Genomic DNA, 14339 nt, shown 5'->3' on the forward strand with positions numbered 1-14339 from the left:
TGGTGATTGTTTTAGTGCAATTGTGTTGCTATGTTGTCTTTCACCAAGCGAAATAAACTCAACTCAACTCAATATGCAAGTACAGCCGCAGATTAAATATCTCTCAATTTTAAGTGTATCCCGCGTCGAATTGGAATAATTAAAATTACTGCTGTTTGTGCGGCAGAAAAACAATGGCTGAGTGGAAAAGTCCGTACTGGAAAAAATAGATATCGTTACAAGGTCGTAGAACATACACCCGGCTATTACAACGGGAAAAGGGCTTGCGCTGCAATTGGAGGCCAAATTGCTCATACTGGATTTGCAGACAAATCTACTTACTGGTTAGTTTTGTAAACTTAAACAATAAAATGTTATGATTGTTTTCTGGAAATACCTTCGTTTTACTGTAATGTCAAGGGTGATTGCCATCAACAGAAAAAAATAAACAGCTTAACTGCGTAGTATTTTTAGAACTCGCGAATTGATAGTATTACAGAATTACTGCGACAGCCCTAGGAAAAAAGTGTTTGGGTGGCGCTTAACTTCGCCAAACAAACACCAGAAATGTTCTCCCTAACTTTGTAAAGGCTCGAAACTTACTGTCATGGCATGTCACGAATGCTAAAACTACCAAAAATGGGTTAGTTTACGGCCGCAAGATGTATATTGTATAAAAAAATCCAACAACACTACGATGGACACATGAGCAAATCATCACGTTCTCAAAAAACACATTTACCAAAAAGACTTTCATTGTACATTTTATAGGAGCGTCATGACAGACTTTTTGGACGGTTTGGAGGTATACATTGGATTGACAGATCTGGACGTCGAAGGTACGTTCGTGTGGGAAAACGGGGTTCGAGCGAGTCGAGGATTTACATACTGGGCTTGGGGTAGGCCCATCATAGATGGAGCAAGGGGTTGTACCTATGTTGTTTATGATGACGACCGGATTGACGCAAGTTGCCACTACCTCCGCCACACCCTCTGTGAAAGAGCCCCTCTGTCGTAATTCCATTGCCACATCGAATCCTATGGTGTTTGTTCTTTTCACAAAGTCATACATATAACTTTGTATCGCATAGTAAACTCTTTCGTGATTCGAAGAGTTGTGGATTTCTCCATCGGTTTGTTATAAAATTGCATTTACCCTTACTAATTAGAGTTTGTGAACTTATATGCTGCACTTTTGTCGATTGTTTTGTTTTAATAATTCCAAACGTTGTTCCTAAACGCATTGGTTAACCATATTTAGTCGTGCATTTAAACTGAATCCTTATCATATCACAATATAGCATTGAAATAATATAACTTTTCATCGCCATTTCGCATGTGTATAAATGTGTATGATATGTAAAAATGGTATCGCTCTTTTCCAACCCTACAGTTGTACAAATTAAAACTCCCTGAAAGTAAGGTGTGTGTTGCTTGGATACTGAGCACCACCTTTATTAGATCACCGTTATTTGCAACTTCAGAATTAGTTAGAAGTTAAGTTAATCAACAGGCCGTGTATCTTTTATTCAACATCTCATTTTTGCTGGTTGATTTATGATTTTTCGTGTGGCTACAGTTTTTCTGGTGATCACATTCAATACATATGTAACTGCAAACTACAGTAGGATGTTGGCTTATACGATCGCCCAAAAGGTTTACAGTTTGTAATATCAGAACATGGTTCGGTACCAGTAATTTTGATATCAATAAAAGATACTTTGTCATTGAGACTAACATAAATGTTTTATTTGCCATCAAGTTTTTTACAGTCACTAATTGGCGAAATTTTGGATGACAGTGAACGTATATATATACACGTTCTTTGAAATAAAGTTAGCTTGTAAAAAAGTAAATTAGGACTTTGTTTGATGTAGCTTTTGTTTAGTCATGTACATCAAAACCAGGCATGTACAATATGCAAGCTACAAACGTATTGACAATACGATAGTATCGCTAAATACTGTCTGTTGTGTTATCAACTGCAAATAAAGTTCAATTTGATTTCACAGAACGTGTAAAAAATGGTTAAAGAATAAAAGAACTATGGAGCTGGTGGTTTTTCACAAAGGGTTTTGCTGCGACTAGAGCACGACACGTCAACCCATACACCTTATAAAACAACGGTACACTCCTCTCCTCCACAACAGTTGTTACGTTTGCCCGAACGCCAGTTAGTCCATTCTTAAATCGCTGGAACTCCATCTTCCCACACGAAACTTCGTTCCACAGCTATATCAGTCAATCCAATAAATGCGTTCCAATCGTCGGTGTAATGTGCGTTGATGCTCCTGACAATTTAAAAAGTACTCCTCATTGAAAAAAATGTTTTTTGTGTGTTTGCTTAAACATTAATTTAAGCGTCAAAACTTAGGCCTACCATATTTTTATCACCAAAAAGGAGGACACATTCCCGATAAAGAATTTTAGCAGCTACTCTTGTACCAAAAGAAAATGAAAGCATACAAGATATTTGACGAATTTCACGCAGTCAATTTTTATAGTTCAATTTGAGTAAAGTTTAACCGTAAATTGGTATTTGCAATCAACAATGACCACATTGTTATTGAGATATTAAGTGAATATAGAAAATTCAAAAACGAGGACATTTGGGCATTTTTTATTGTCCTTGGAGGAAAACTTGCTTTTTGTTAAAAAAGAGGACAGGTCCTCCAAAAAGAGGACGTATGGTAGGCCTAGTCCATACAGACCAGCGATCACTTCACACCCAGCATATAACTTATAATCATAGTACACCAGGCCCATTTAAGGCGTCGTGCCAAATCAACCCGGGTGGCAAGGCGTAGGCTAGAAAAATCTAGCCTACAGTGGGATTCGAACCCGCAACAGGAGTTTTTCCGGGATACTGCACAAGCGCTTCAGGGTTGATCCCAGTTATTAATTTGTGTTCATCTTATCTGTTTACTGGGTAATCTAGTGATCTTCCTACTACAAGGTTGACATGTGCAGCGTACCAGGATGGCAATAGTGCTTGTGATTCAATTTTCGGCTGATTCACAAGCTGGGCCTGTGTAGCTCAGTTACCAAAGCGCAAGTCTCGGAACGACTCCTGTCCTGGGTTCTAATTCCACCGCTGGTCTTCCGTAGAGGAAATGCTTGTTGACCTGCTGATTTGTTATGCCGCCTTCAATGGGACTAGTGCATAGTTTGATTTGCTTATGTTGGCATTACACAGAAAAAGACCAATCTATTATATTTTTTACAAATACTAACTGGTAAATAGTTGATTTCGATTTCTCGTTAAACAAGAATTTCTTCTTGAAATCGCACGAAAATTGCAAAATTAAACCAAAACGAATTTGCACAGAAAACGTTTCAAGAAAGAGAATGAGGTCAAACGACAATGCCAGGCGGAAATGAACTTAGAGAGCAGTCGATTCGTCACTCCAATAAACAATTTGGCGTGGCGACAAAAATATGACGTCGGTGTTTTGATGATGGTCCAAATTGGGTCAATTGTGGACATGACACAACTGTTTTGCAAAAATCAGTTTCAAAATATTCGGGAAACTTATTTTAAACCATCGTAGGCTTTTTGAAGTCATTTTGGCATTTTTATTGTTCTCTATGCAACACAAGAAACCCGGTCTAACCACTAACTACCAGAGGATTTGATACAAAAAGGATTTGCGCTTTCAAGTTAGGCCCATATTTCTCTTTTGCCAATATCCTTTATTTAATATCTCATATTTGCTGGTTGATTTGTTTATCGTGTAGCTATAGTTTTTTTGGTGACCACATTCAATAAATATGTAACTGCAAAGAACTACGCTAGGATGTTGTCTTATACGACCGCCCAAAAGGTTAATTGTTTGTAATATCAGAACATGGTTTGGTACCAGTAATTTTGATGTCAATAAAAGATACTTTGTCATTGACAAATGAAATGAGATTTTATTCCACAGGACGTTAAACAAAATTGAATGAATAATAAAATAATTATGGAGCTGGTGGTCTTTCACAAAGGGTTTTGTTGCGACCAGAGCAAGACACATCAATCCACACCCCTTGTGAGACAAAGGTACAATCCTCTCCTCCACAACAGTTGTTTGGTTCACCCGAATGCCAGTTAGTCCACCCTTGACTCGCTGGAATCCCATCTTCCCACACGAAACTTCCTTCCACAGCTATATCAGTAAATCCTACATACGCTTCCCAAGTGCCAGTGTAATGTGCACTGATGCTCCTGACATTTAAAAATTAGTCTCATTGAAAAACATGTTTTTTTCTGTATTTGCGTGAACGTAGATTCAAAACTCAGATCAGCCCAAAAGCGCCCATGCAAACCAACGATTACTTCACACTCATGTATAAATCATAGTACACCAGGCCGATTAAAGACGACATACCAAATCTGCTCGAGTGGCAAGGCGTAGGCTAGAAAAATCTAGCCGGCGGTGGGATTCTAACCCACAACAGGAGTGTTTCCGGCATTTTTCATAAGCGTTTCATGATTGATCACAGTTATTAGTTGTGTTTATCTTATCTCTTTACTGGTTAATCTGGTGATTCTTTCGACTACAAGGCTGATATGTGCAGCGTACGCGGCAGGCAACGGTGCTTGTAATTGGACTTTCGACGGGTTCACAACTGGGCCTGTGTAGCTCAGTTACCAGAGCGCGATTCCAGGACCGTCTCCTGTCGTGGGTTCAAACTTGTTGACCGGCTGATTTGTTACGGCGCTATCAATGGGTCTGGTGTACCTCATGATTTATTTGTGCTGACATGATACAGACAAAAAAACTATTCTTTTTGACAAATATACTTACTGGTAAATAGTTTGATTTCTCATTCCCACAAACGCGACTTGGCCACCGATTTCTGCACACTTTCTTCTTCCGTTTTCATATCCATCTTCATGACTTACAAACTTGTACCGGTATCCATTCGGCGCCCAAAAATACCCCTGGTACCAATGATTCTCTGTGGCAGAAAACGAAGTCAAATAGCCTAACTTGCGTGTACGCACTTCAGACGCCGCTTGTACCATTGCTATTTATAATACGCACAGGTAGTATAATCTATTTGTATTTTTTTAAATTAAGTGTAATACACAAACAACTTCACAGAAATATTGAAAAATTAATTTTTAAACTAACATCGTGTCTATAACTTCACAGACAGTGTTATAAATATCTACCTTGTGTTATAACTTTTCATCAAAATCTTACCTACCATTTAATAAATAGATGGAAAGACTTTCCAACTTTTGTAGGCGATCTGTAAGTATATCATAATATTTAACAAAGTGTTGTAGTAGATCAGCTTTGAAAATGCGTATAGGAATTTGGAACCTGTAGTTTGTATTGCATAAAAGAGTTGACTTGTAGCGAGGTGTTTGTTCGAGGTACATCTTAATAGAATAACACAATGTGCGAATACGCCGCATGAGACGAGAGTCAAAGAAAGAAGGCAATCTGTCCGGTTCGCGGTAGTATGAAAGGCCGCTACAGACTTAAACATAGCCAACTTTAGTTTAACCTACGCTAAATGTAATGTGTTTTTAAACTGTCCTGCAAGTGTTTGTGGATTTAAATACATTATTTGAAAGCCCTAAATATGGTGTTTGAGACGTCAAAATGCTTACAACTTTAGTGTTCAACTGTAAATCGGGTTTCTAAAAGCATAAAAATACAAATTGATGATATATCACCCACTTTGAACATCCTCATTTTCATCAGGTTCTCTACCAGGCTCTCCTTTCTTTCCTTTCAAACCACTTGGTCCCATAGGTCCAGTTGGCCCCTAATTACATAATTAGCCAGTTTGTTAATAAACTATGCGACTAAAAGTGTTTTTAAACAACAAATAACTTAGTTTAATTATTATTAATAGAGGCTAACTAACACTTGTCTTCATGTCTTGTTTGGGTCTCAAATTTAGTTCAGTTTGTGTTTTTTGAACCAAAATATTTTTGCTATTTATAGGTTTGCTGCTAAAGCAGATTTGTTGTGCAACTAATATACCCTACTTCCTACTATACCCAGCATCCAGTAGCCATTCAATATAACACGAGCTGGTAGAAAAAAATCACTCACAATTTGTTACAAATTTCCTCACCTTTTTACCAGGAAAACCTTTGTCTCCTTTCAGTCCATTCATACTTATTTCTTTCCATTCTACAGCTGGCGGATTTTCACAAACCGCTGAAACGCGACAAGTTTGGGGTGACACTGTTCCTGCAACATGCCCATATATGGGCTTAAAGTTTGCCAAACCCAATATTGCAATACAGAAAGTCACCACACTTAACATTTTGGCTGGTTAAATAAAGAACCTATGACCGTTGCCTGAATTTAAATCAAGACATATGCATGTATGCTGACACTGTGTAAAGCTCGCTGAACACCTATGATACAAGGTTGTTATACAGTACATATTTCGAAAACCCGCAAATTCTTATATTTTCGTGAGTTCAATGTCAAACACGATTCTGACGAACTCTTCTTTAACGCGCACGAAAGTTGCAAAATTGATCCAGAAACGAAACAGTGTGCACTGTCTGCAGCTGAAGCAACTTTGCACAAAAATGTTCCAAGAAAGAGAATGACGTCAATCGATAATGCCAGGCGGAAATGAACTTAGAAAGCAGTCGATCCGTTAGTCTGCCTAAAAAACAATTTGGCACGGCAACAAAAAGTAGCGTCGATGTTTTAGTCACATTTGTGGTTATGACATAATTATTTTGTAAACATCATTTTCAAGTTTCCTGACAACGTATTTAAAATAGTCGTAGGCTTTATGAAGTCATTTTGGCATTTTTCTTGTTTACTGGGTATAACACAAAAAAAGGCTGCCACCCGTTCTAATTCTTAATGAACAGGGCGAGGATTTGATAAAAGATTGATTTTAAGTAATATTCATCTTTTGTCCGTTTGTTTTATTCATTATCTTATTTTTGTTTGATTTGTAGTTTTTCGTGTGCATGGCTACAGTTTCTAGTGACCAACTTTCACTAAAAAAGATAAAACTAACCTCTTTACTCTCGAGGTAAATTATTTGTAGATCTACATCAACAGTTTTGGAAGTTAAGATTTGACCAGGTTTGTGTAAGAAAGGGTTTTATGGTGCTTTTTTGTTTTTATTATTTTTTTCGTGTTACTTTTGTCAGCCCTGCTGGGAATTTGGGAATAGTGTTTCTACCAGTGATTAAATAAAACTAGATGTTGTATTTGAGTGTATTATACACTTAGCATCCATCCTGTTTAGCACTTCAACTGCGGCGGGAGTTATTACTGAAAAGCAATATTGTTTGCATAGAATTGATACGTATATGGACAACTATCTTGTGATTTGTTCAAAATGGAAAATGTTATCACACTCAACGTTTTGAACAATTTCATATACAGGTTTTGCTGTAATTTATGTTTGAAACTGTATTTCAGGAAGTTATTTCAGAAACAAGAAATTTCCCTAAATGTGGCCAAGTCAATGGTCAGGATTGGTCAAGAATTTTCCGTAAATGTGGTCAGGAATCAAAACACATGTATGACTTCCTGATTTTGTTTTCCAACAGCACTCGATCTATTTATCGTAGTGCATCTTGCAAAGTTTTGCATTTCGGAGTCACATTAAACTGCGTGTCCGTTTTGTCATTTGGTCTTGTAAAAAATCGTTGTCGAAGCGTCGTGTTTATGTAAATATATACTGGCTTGTTTGTTTCTGGTTAAGATTTGAAACCATGTATTCTGTATCTTAGGTTAATTATAATGTAAGCATTCTTGTCAATTTAAAGTTATAAAGCGTGTCTGCTGGTGCAGGAAAATAATTAAATTTTTCATTTTGTAGAAAAGGTCTCATGCATTTTGACCATCATGTTTTGTAACGGCTTTTTCTGTGTTGCAATGTTTGCCTTTGCAAGTTTTCAACTGTTACCTGGACATGGACAAGAAATACAACAATCCTGTCGTGTTTCAGCAGTTTGTGGAAATCCACCATCTCAACAATACAGGGAGATAAATGTAAATGAATTGAAAGGAGATCGGGGTTTTCCTGGAAAAAAGGTGATTGTAGTTAAAATGTTTTAAAGCCTACAATAGATGAATGTAGTTTGTAACGTTTTAACGAATTTCATTTTTTTGCGAGTTTAAATATATTAGTTACTCCCCCATAGTCTATGACAGTGCTTTTTGCTCTGCGACCCCATTTTAAAACAGGAATTTCTACGCGACCCCTTGATGGGTAAAGCCCAGGGGTGCACAACCTTTTCGCTATGACGGCCGCATCACATATCTTTATTTCACAAACGGCCGCCTGCTTCCTTGTGTTTTAAAACTACTCATGTAAAGAAATACTTATATATTATATATATACCACCTAATGGCGCCTAAAAGTCTAAATTGGTTTCGAACTTGTTGCACAGATCGACAGCCTTAGCTTTTATGACGTCATAATCTATATTGTGACGCTTGTGGTATCTGCTTTTTTGCATTATTTGCCCACAATAGGCATAAAAAAGTCTGGCGCATATGGCTATTAAGCTGGTAGTATTCTTTCAAGTTCCACAATTTTTATTTACGTCATGGCCGCCAGTACATATATTTTAATAAACATGTTTACTGCCGTAGGTTGTGCACCCGTGGTATAGCTTATACACCGAAATGATGTTTAAACAATAAATGTACGCACGTATACAATTTATTGTGACTAACGCATAATGTTTTGCGACCCCAAAATTATACTTCGTTGGGTCGCGACGCAAAGTTTGAGAAGCCCTGGTCTATGACACAATGTAGAAAAGATAAACAGGACTAACTTTAACAAATATAATTAAGGAGAGTCACATTTTCGCACTAAGAATTTCCTATATGATTTAGAAACCACTGGGTCAATGTGAAAATTCCGCTCTAAAAAAAACATTGCATTAATAGGCCTATTGTTACACAACAGGGTTTAACGAAGGTAGAAGCTGCTTGTAAAAATATCAAAAATGTTAGAAAAAACACACAGAAGCATAAACTGCCGAAACCCTTGCAAAAACGTTATCTTAAGTGTTAATCTATCCCAGCGGTTCTAAACTTTTTTACAATTTTTTGTCACAACAGTCCCTTTTGCAATTTTTTCGAGCACTAGCAGTCCAAGCTAAATATATTTATAAAACTGAAAATACCTTGACAAAATAAAACTGTGCAGTTACCGAACAAAAGTTTATTAATTCTTTTCAAAAGTAGTTCCACAGCAACATAAAGAATGAATGTAGTTGAATTTCGTGAGTTTACATTGCGTGAGATTTTTAAGGGCAATTCATTACGACACAAACAAAAACAATTCATTACGTCAGCACAACAAAAAATTGCGCGAACAAATGCCTCTTTTAAAGTAAAGGACCACATTTTGATAGAAAACTTAATTTATCTGTCACTTTTTGCTTGCACAGTTGCAAGACTTGATGTTACATAAGATTGTAGAAATACTTTAAGCTCTTCGCGTTCTCTGTGAAATCGCGTGATGGCCCCTAAGGGACCGGGGACCCCAGTTTGAGAACCGCTGTCTATCCACACATTGCTTGTTTTGATTATTGTGTCAGCAAAAGTTGAGTTAAGTTTATTTTGCTGGGTGAAACAAATCGTAGCAGCACAAATGCGCTGAATATATTCACCAACCGGAAATGGCTGTGCACCCTTGGGACGTTATAAAGCGCGTTATAGGTAAGGCCAAAGTTGATGAAAAGGTAAACGCTCTGCAGCTACACCTTTTCTAAACACGTTATGTCGCGAGAACTTACATTGAAGGGTGAGGTTGGCGCATTAGGACATCAAGACTATAGGAGGCTACGTTAGTGAAACCAGTCCAGTTGGGATCTTAAAGCTAACCACCCGTGTAAAGTTGTTTGAAACTGTGTGTATATTTTTTTAATATATGTTGTTTGTACAAGGGGTCAACTGGACTTACTGGTCCAACTGGACCTACTGGGCGAACTGGATTGAAAGGACGAAGTGGTAGAAAAGGAGCGAAAGGAGAACCTGGGGCTGGAAGTCATTTCAACCCTATTCGCGCATTTGAAAGTGAGTTATCTCTTTAAATGATTGACTCTTTTGCCGTATGTTATGCACATTCATTTGTTTTGTGTTCCGTTCCCAGCGTGCGGAACAACGTGTATAGATGCTCATAACATAAGCCCCTTGCCGCAGTCTGTTTAACTTTATCAATTTAGTTGAGTTGTTAAACGTATTTGAAGCAGAGTGCAAAAAAAGGCCGACATGGATTTAAAGAAGGTCCATTCCAGTTCGACATTTTATGTTTGTCAAATTTTTATTAAATCCAAAGTCATGTGGAATAAACATCGTATAACTAGTGTCATATTATTTTAAAGATTGCCTTACTTTCAGATCGCATTCGCCGCCTGGAAGAACGCACTAACGAGCTTTGGATAGGTAGGTGAAACCATAGAACAGTTGTATAACCCCTTTTTATGTTTTTATGTGTGTTATTTGACTAATGGATTTGTAAAGACAAAACTACATAGTTTTACCAATTCTCATTAAACAAAAAATGTTTTTATAGTATGTTAGTACAGCCGCAGGTTGGATATGTCTTAGTTTTTCACATTTTTAAAGTGCAGCCTATACGTAGAATTGGAAAGTTTAAAATTACTGCTGTTTGTTGTGCAGAAACCCAATGGGTAACCGGGAGAGTCCGTATACTGGAAAAAATGGATATCGTTACAAGGTTGTAGAACATGCACGTGGCTATTACAACGGGAAAAGGGCTTGCGCTGCAATTGGAGGCCAAATCGCTCATACTGGATTTGCAGACAAATCTATACTTACTGGTTAGTTTTGTAAAATTAAACCATAAAGTGTTATGATTGTGTTCTGAAAATACCTGGAGATTACTGTAATGTCGAGTTTAAATGTCATCAACACAAAGTGTTGGGCGGCGCTTAATTTCGCCAACAAACCCGAGAAATGTTCTCCCTAACCTTTTAAAGGCTCGAAACTTACTGTCATGACGTATCACGAATCCTCCCAATGCTAAAAGGGCTTAGTTTGCGGCCGCAAGAGGTATATTGTATAAAAAAATCCAACAACATTGCGAAGGGCACGTAAATAAATCCTCACGTTCTAACTTGCCACCCTGAAATCTTTTTCAAATTCACGACGCTCTGTTTGAAAGAAATTATAGGGGCAACGTTCAGTACTGTCGTCGTTCCTGGAAATGACCAAAAACCTACCAAAAAACGTGTTTCATTTTACATTTTATAGGAGCGTCATGACAGACTTTTACGATGGTTTGGAGGTATATATTGGATTGACAGATCTGGACGTCGAAGGTACGTTCGTGTGGGAAAATGGGGTTCCAGCGGGTGAAGGATTTACAAACTGGGCTGGGGGTGAGCCCAACAACTGCTGTGGCGGAGAGGATTGTACCTATGTTGCCTCTGATGGGGCCTGGTCTGACGCGAGGTGCTTCTCAAACCGCCGCTACACCCTCTGTGAAAGAGCCCCTGCTTCGTAATTCCATTGCCACACCGAATCCCATGGTGTTTGTTCTTTTCACAAAGTCCTGTAAATAACTTTGCATAACATAGTAAATACTTCAGCAGGATTCACTGAGTTGTGGCTTGCTCAACCTGTTTATTATGACTTTACACCCACCGTCACTAATTACGGTTTATGAACTTAAATGTTGTAGTTTTGTCGATTGTTTTTTTATATATTTTCAAACGTTGTTCCTAAGCTCGGTGGTTAACCCTAATAGTCGTACATTTAAATTGAATCATTATCATCTCCTGATATAGCATTAAAATGTTATACCTTTCATCGCCATTTCCCACGTTTTCAGCCATTTGATTATAATCAATAGCCATAATATGCAGAAAATGGTGACACTCTTTTTCATCCCTACAATTGAACAAAATAAAACTTCCTGAAAGTAAAGTGTGTTTAGCTTACTGCGCACCACCTTCATTAGATCACCTTTATTTGCAGCATCAGAATTAGTTGGAATATCAATATGTTAATCAATATGTTGAATCCTGGGTGCTTGATCAAGCTGTATGACGGGTCCGAACCAGGTCATTTGTAATGAGAGTGACACAAAAGAAAATATTGAATAAATTGAGATCTTCAGTAAATCTTTTACGTCGTAAAAACGAGTCGTGTTTGTGAGGGTTAAGATCTACTGCGCAAATGCGGTAGGAACTCACAACACACACGGTTAGCTAAATACCGATGAAGTGCGTAAAAAGCGCAGCTATTTTAAAAAAACAGTGAAACTAGGATAGGGTTGGGGACTAAATTTAACATAAACAACTAGGTTTTTAGGGTAATTTTATTGTTATTATTATTATTATGAAATCTCAGACTAACCCTAATAGCCCTAACCGTCAGCATTTTTACACAAACTGCATTTTAAATATTTGAGTACGCCACCTACCGGAATTTAGCAAACCTACGTGCAGTAAGTTCCTGTGTCAGTAGTTTTACCCGCAAATGCAACCTCATTTAAAAGCTGAAAGGAAACGAAAAATCATGATAACTGCCCGACCAACGGTCAAGTTTAGGCGAATAATTTAATAGCATTACTCAAAACCAATTCGCTAGATTTGTGTCGAAGGTTGCCAAACGACAGTTGACACACCTTTTTAATGACATCGCCGCGTCATAGTTCTGCGCTTGGTACTTTGCGTACCTGACCATTTTTCCTGTTTTAGCTGCGAATTAAGCCTGCGGCACTGAAAATTTAAGGAATTCTGTCGCATGCCAACAAAATAAATCAAAATTCAATGAGTCACTAATTGCTCGGAAAAGTATCCCAACCTTTTTTAAGTTTGCTGTTGGGTTGTTTACTGGTTCAATTAATCGCTTTTTAATTTCAATGCATTTCCGGGTTTAAAACTCCAATTTGTAAATTATGTGTAGTTGCTGAGCCTCGTGTTGCAGTACAAAAATTCGTACAAGATAATATATTGATGCAAGCACAACAAAGCACAATGAAAAGGTTACTTAACTGTATAATTAACAATTGTCCTCGCAATTTTCTTGTGTTGCCAATATCTACAGCCCCCAAAAACTTGTGTGAACGAAACAATTGCAGGTGCTGAATAGAGTTGATAGTTTTGTTTTTAGTTAAATCACGGCAAGGCTGAGATCTTTAACTTAGAATGGCCGCATGGCACCCATAGTATAATCTAATTTGAAAAACGTAAATAAGAGTCCCGTCCCTTGTTTAGTAATGCGCGACTTAGAATCTTCGTAAAAAAAACTTCAAAAATTTGTATTGCAAAAATATCTTACAATCCATTATACAAGTTTTCATACACTTATGTCGCAAAGCACTTATGATTTGGTCACATTCGGAATTACAGCAATGTGCTGTGTCAGTGTATTTGTCACATATGTGTCTTGTTTCTGTGGTTGTACTGTATGTAAGTTTTGTAATGTATCAACAACACCACTCCAGCATGTACAAGGGAATTACCGCTTGAATTGCCTCGAGCAAAAATGCGTTTTAACCTTTCAATGTTACGGCGTCACAGATTAATTACTCCAGGTTATGCCTTGTCGTTTCAAAATTATGTGTCACTTCTTGTTGTTCCCTTATGCTATGAATAATACTTTTATTCCGTACATCAAATTTCAAGCGTTGTAGCGAGTAAATGGCCAATCAAATGTATTGCCTGTGATCATTTAGGTGCGCCAAATAAAGCTTTCGACGTAGGCAAGACATAATTAATGATAATTGCTGTTTTCCAATCGGTCCGACTCTGCGCTTTTCTTAAAAACGTCTTCAAAGGCAATTAGAGTAGGTTACAACAAGCTTCAAAGCGCTTTAAGCAAGTGCGTACTATTATTGGGTTTTATATTGTAAATTCTACGATGTTAAAGCTGTATTTTTTTGCTTTACCGGTTTGCACTATGGTAAATTACGTTTAACACATCGCAAAATTTGTAATAAATTTTGAAAAAGAGAAGTGCTGACCATATAAAATAAACCCCGATTAGTATATTTTTACCAATTCCTGGCCGCTTAAAACGTTTGTTCCATTTGCTATTGCGCTGAATCCCAAATGAAATGGCGCTTTGGATAAAAATAGCTCAAATTCGTACAACCTTTACGAAACGAGCATATAACGACTTTCTGTAAAATAAAACATCGAATTGCAACTTTTGCAATAACAATTTTTTTTTGCAAACGGAAGTAAAAATGTGACTTTTAAACAAGATGGGAATGTTTTTGTTTCCATTGCTGCAAAGTTTAAAGCAGTATAGTCTGTGTTTGATTTTGGCACAGTATTGTCTTGTTTGCGGCGCTTCAAAACATACCAAGAAAGCAGCCCACATCATTTCCAATTAGCCACACGAGCCATTTCTCGCAATTAGACCGAAATGGGAAAT

This window comes from Phallusia mammillata, chromosome 7, assembly GCF_965637545.1.
Source record: "Phallusia mammillata chromosome 7, kaPhaMamm4.hap1.1, whole genome shotgun sequence".
NCBI lineage: Eukaryota > Metazoa > Chordata > Ascidiacea > Phlebobranchia > Ascidiidae > Phallusia > Phallusia mammillata.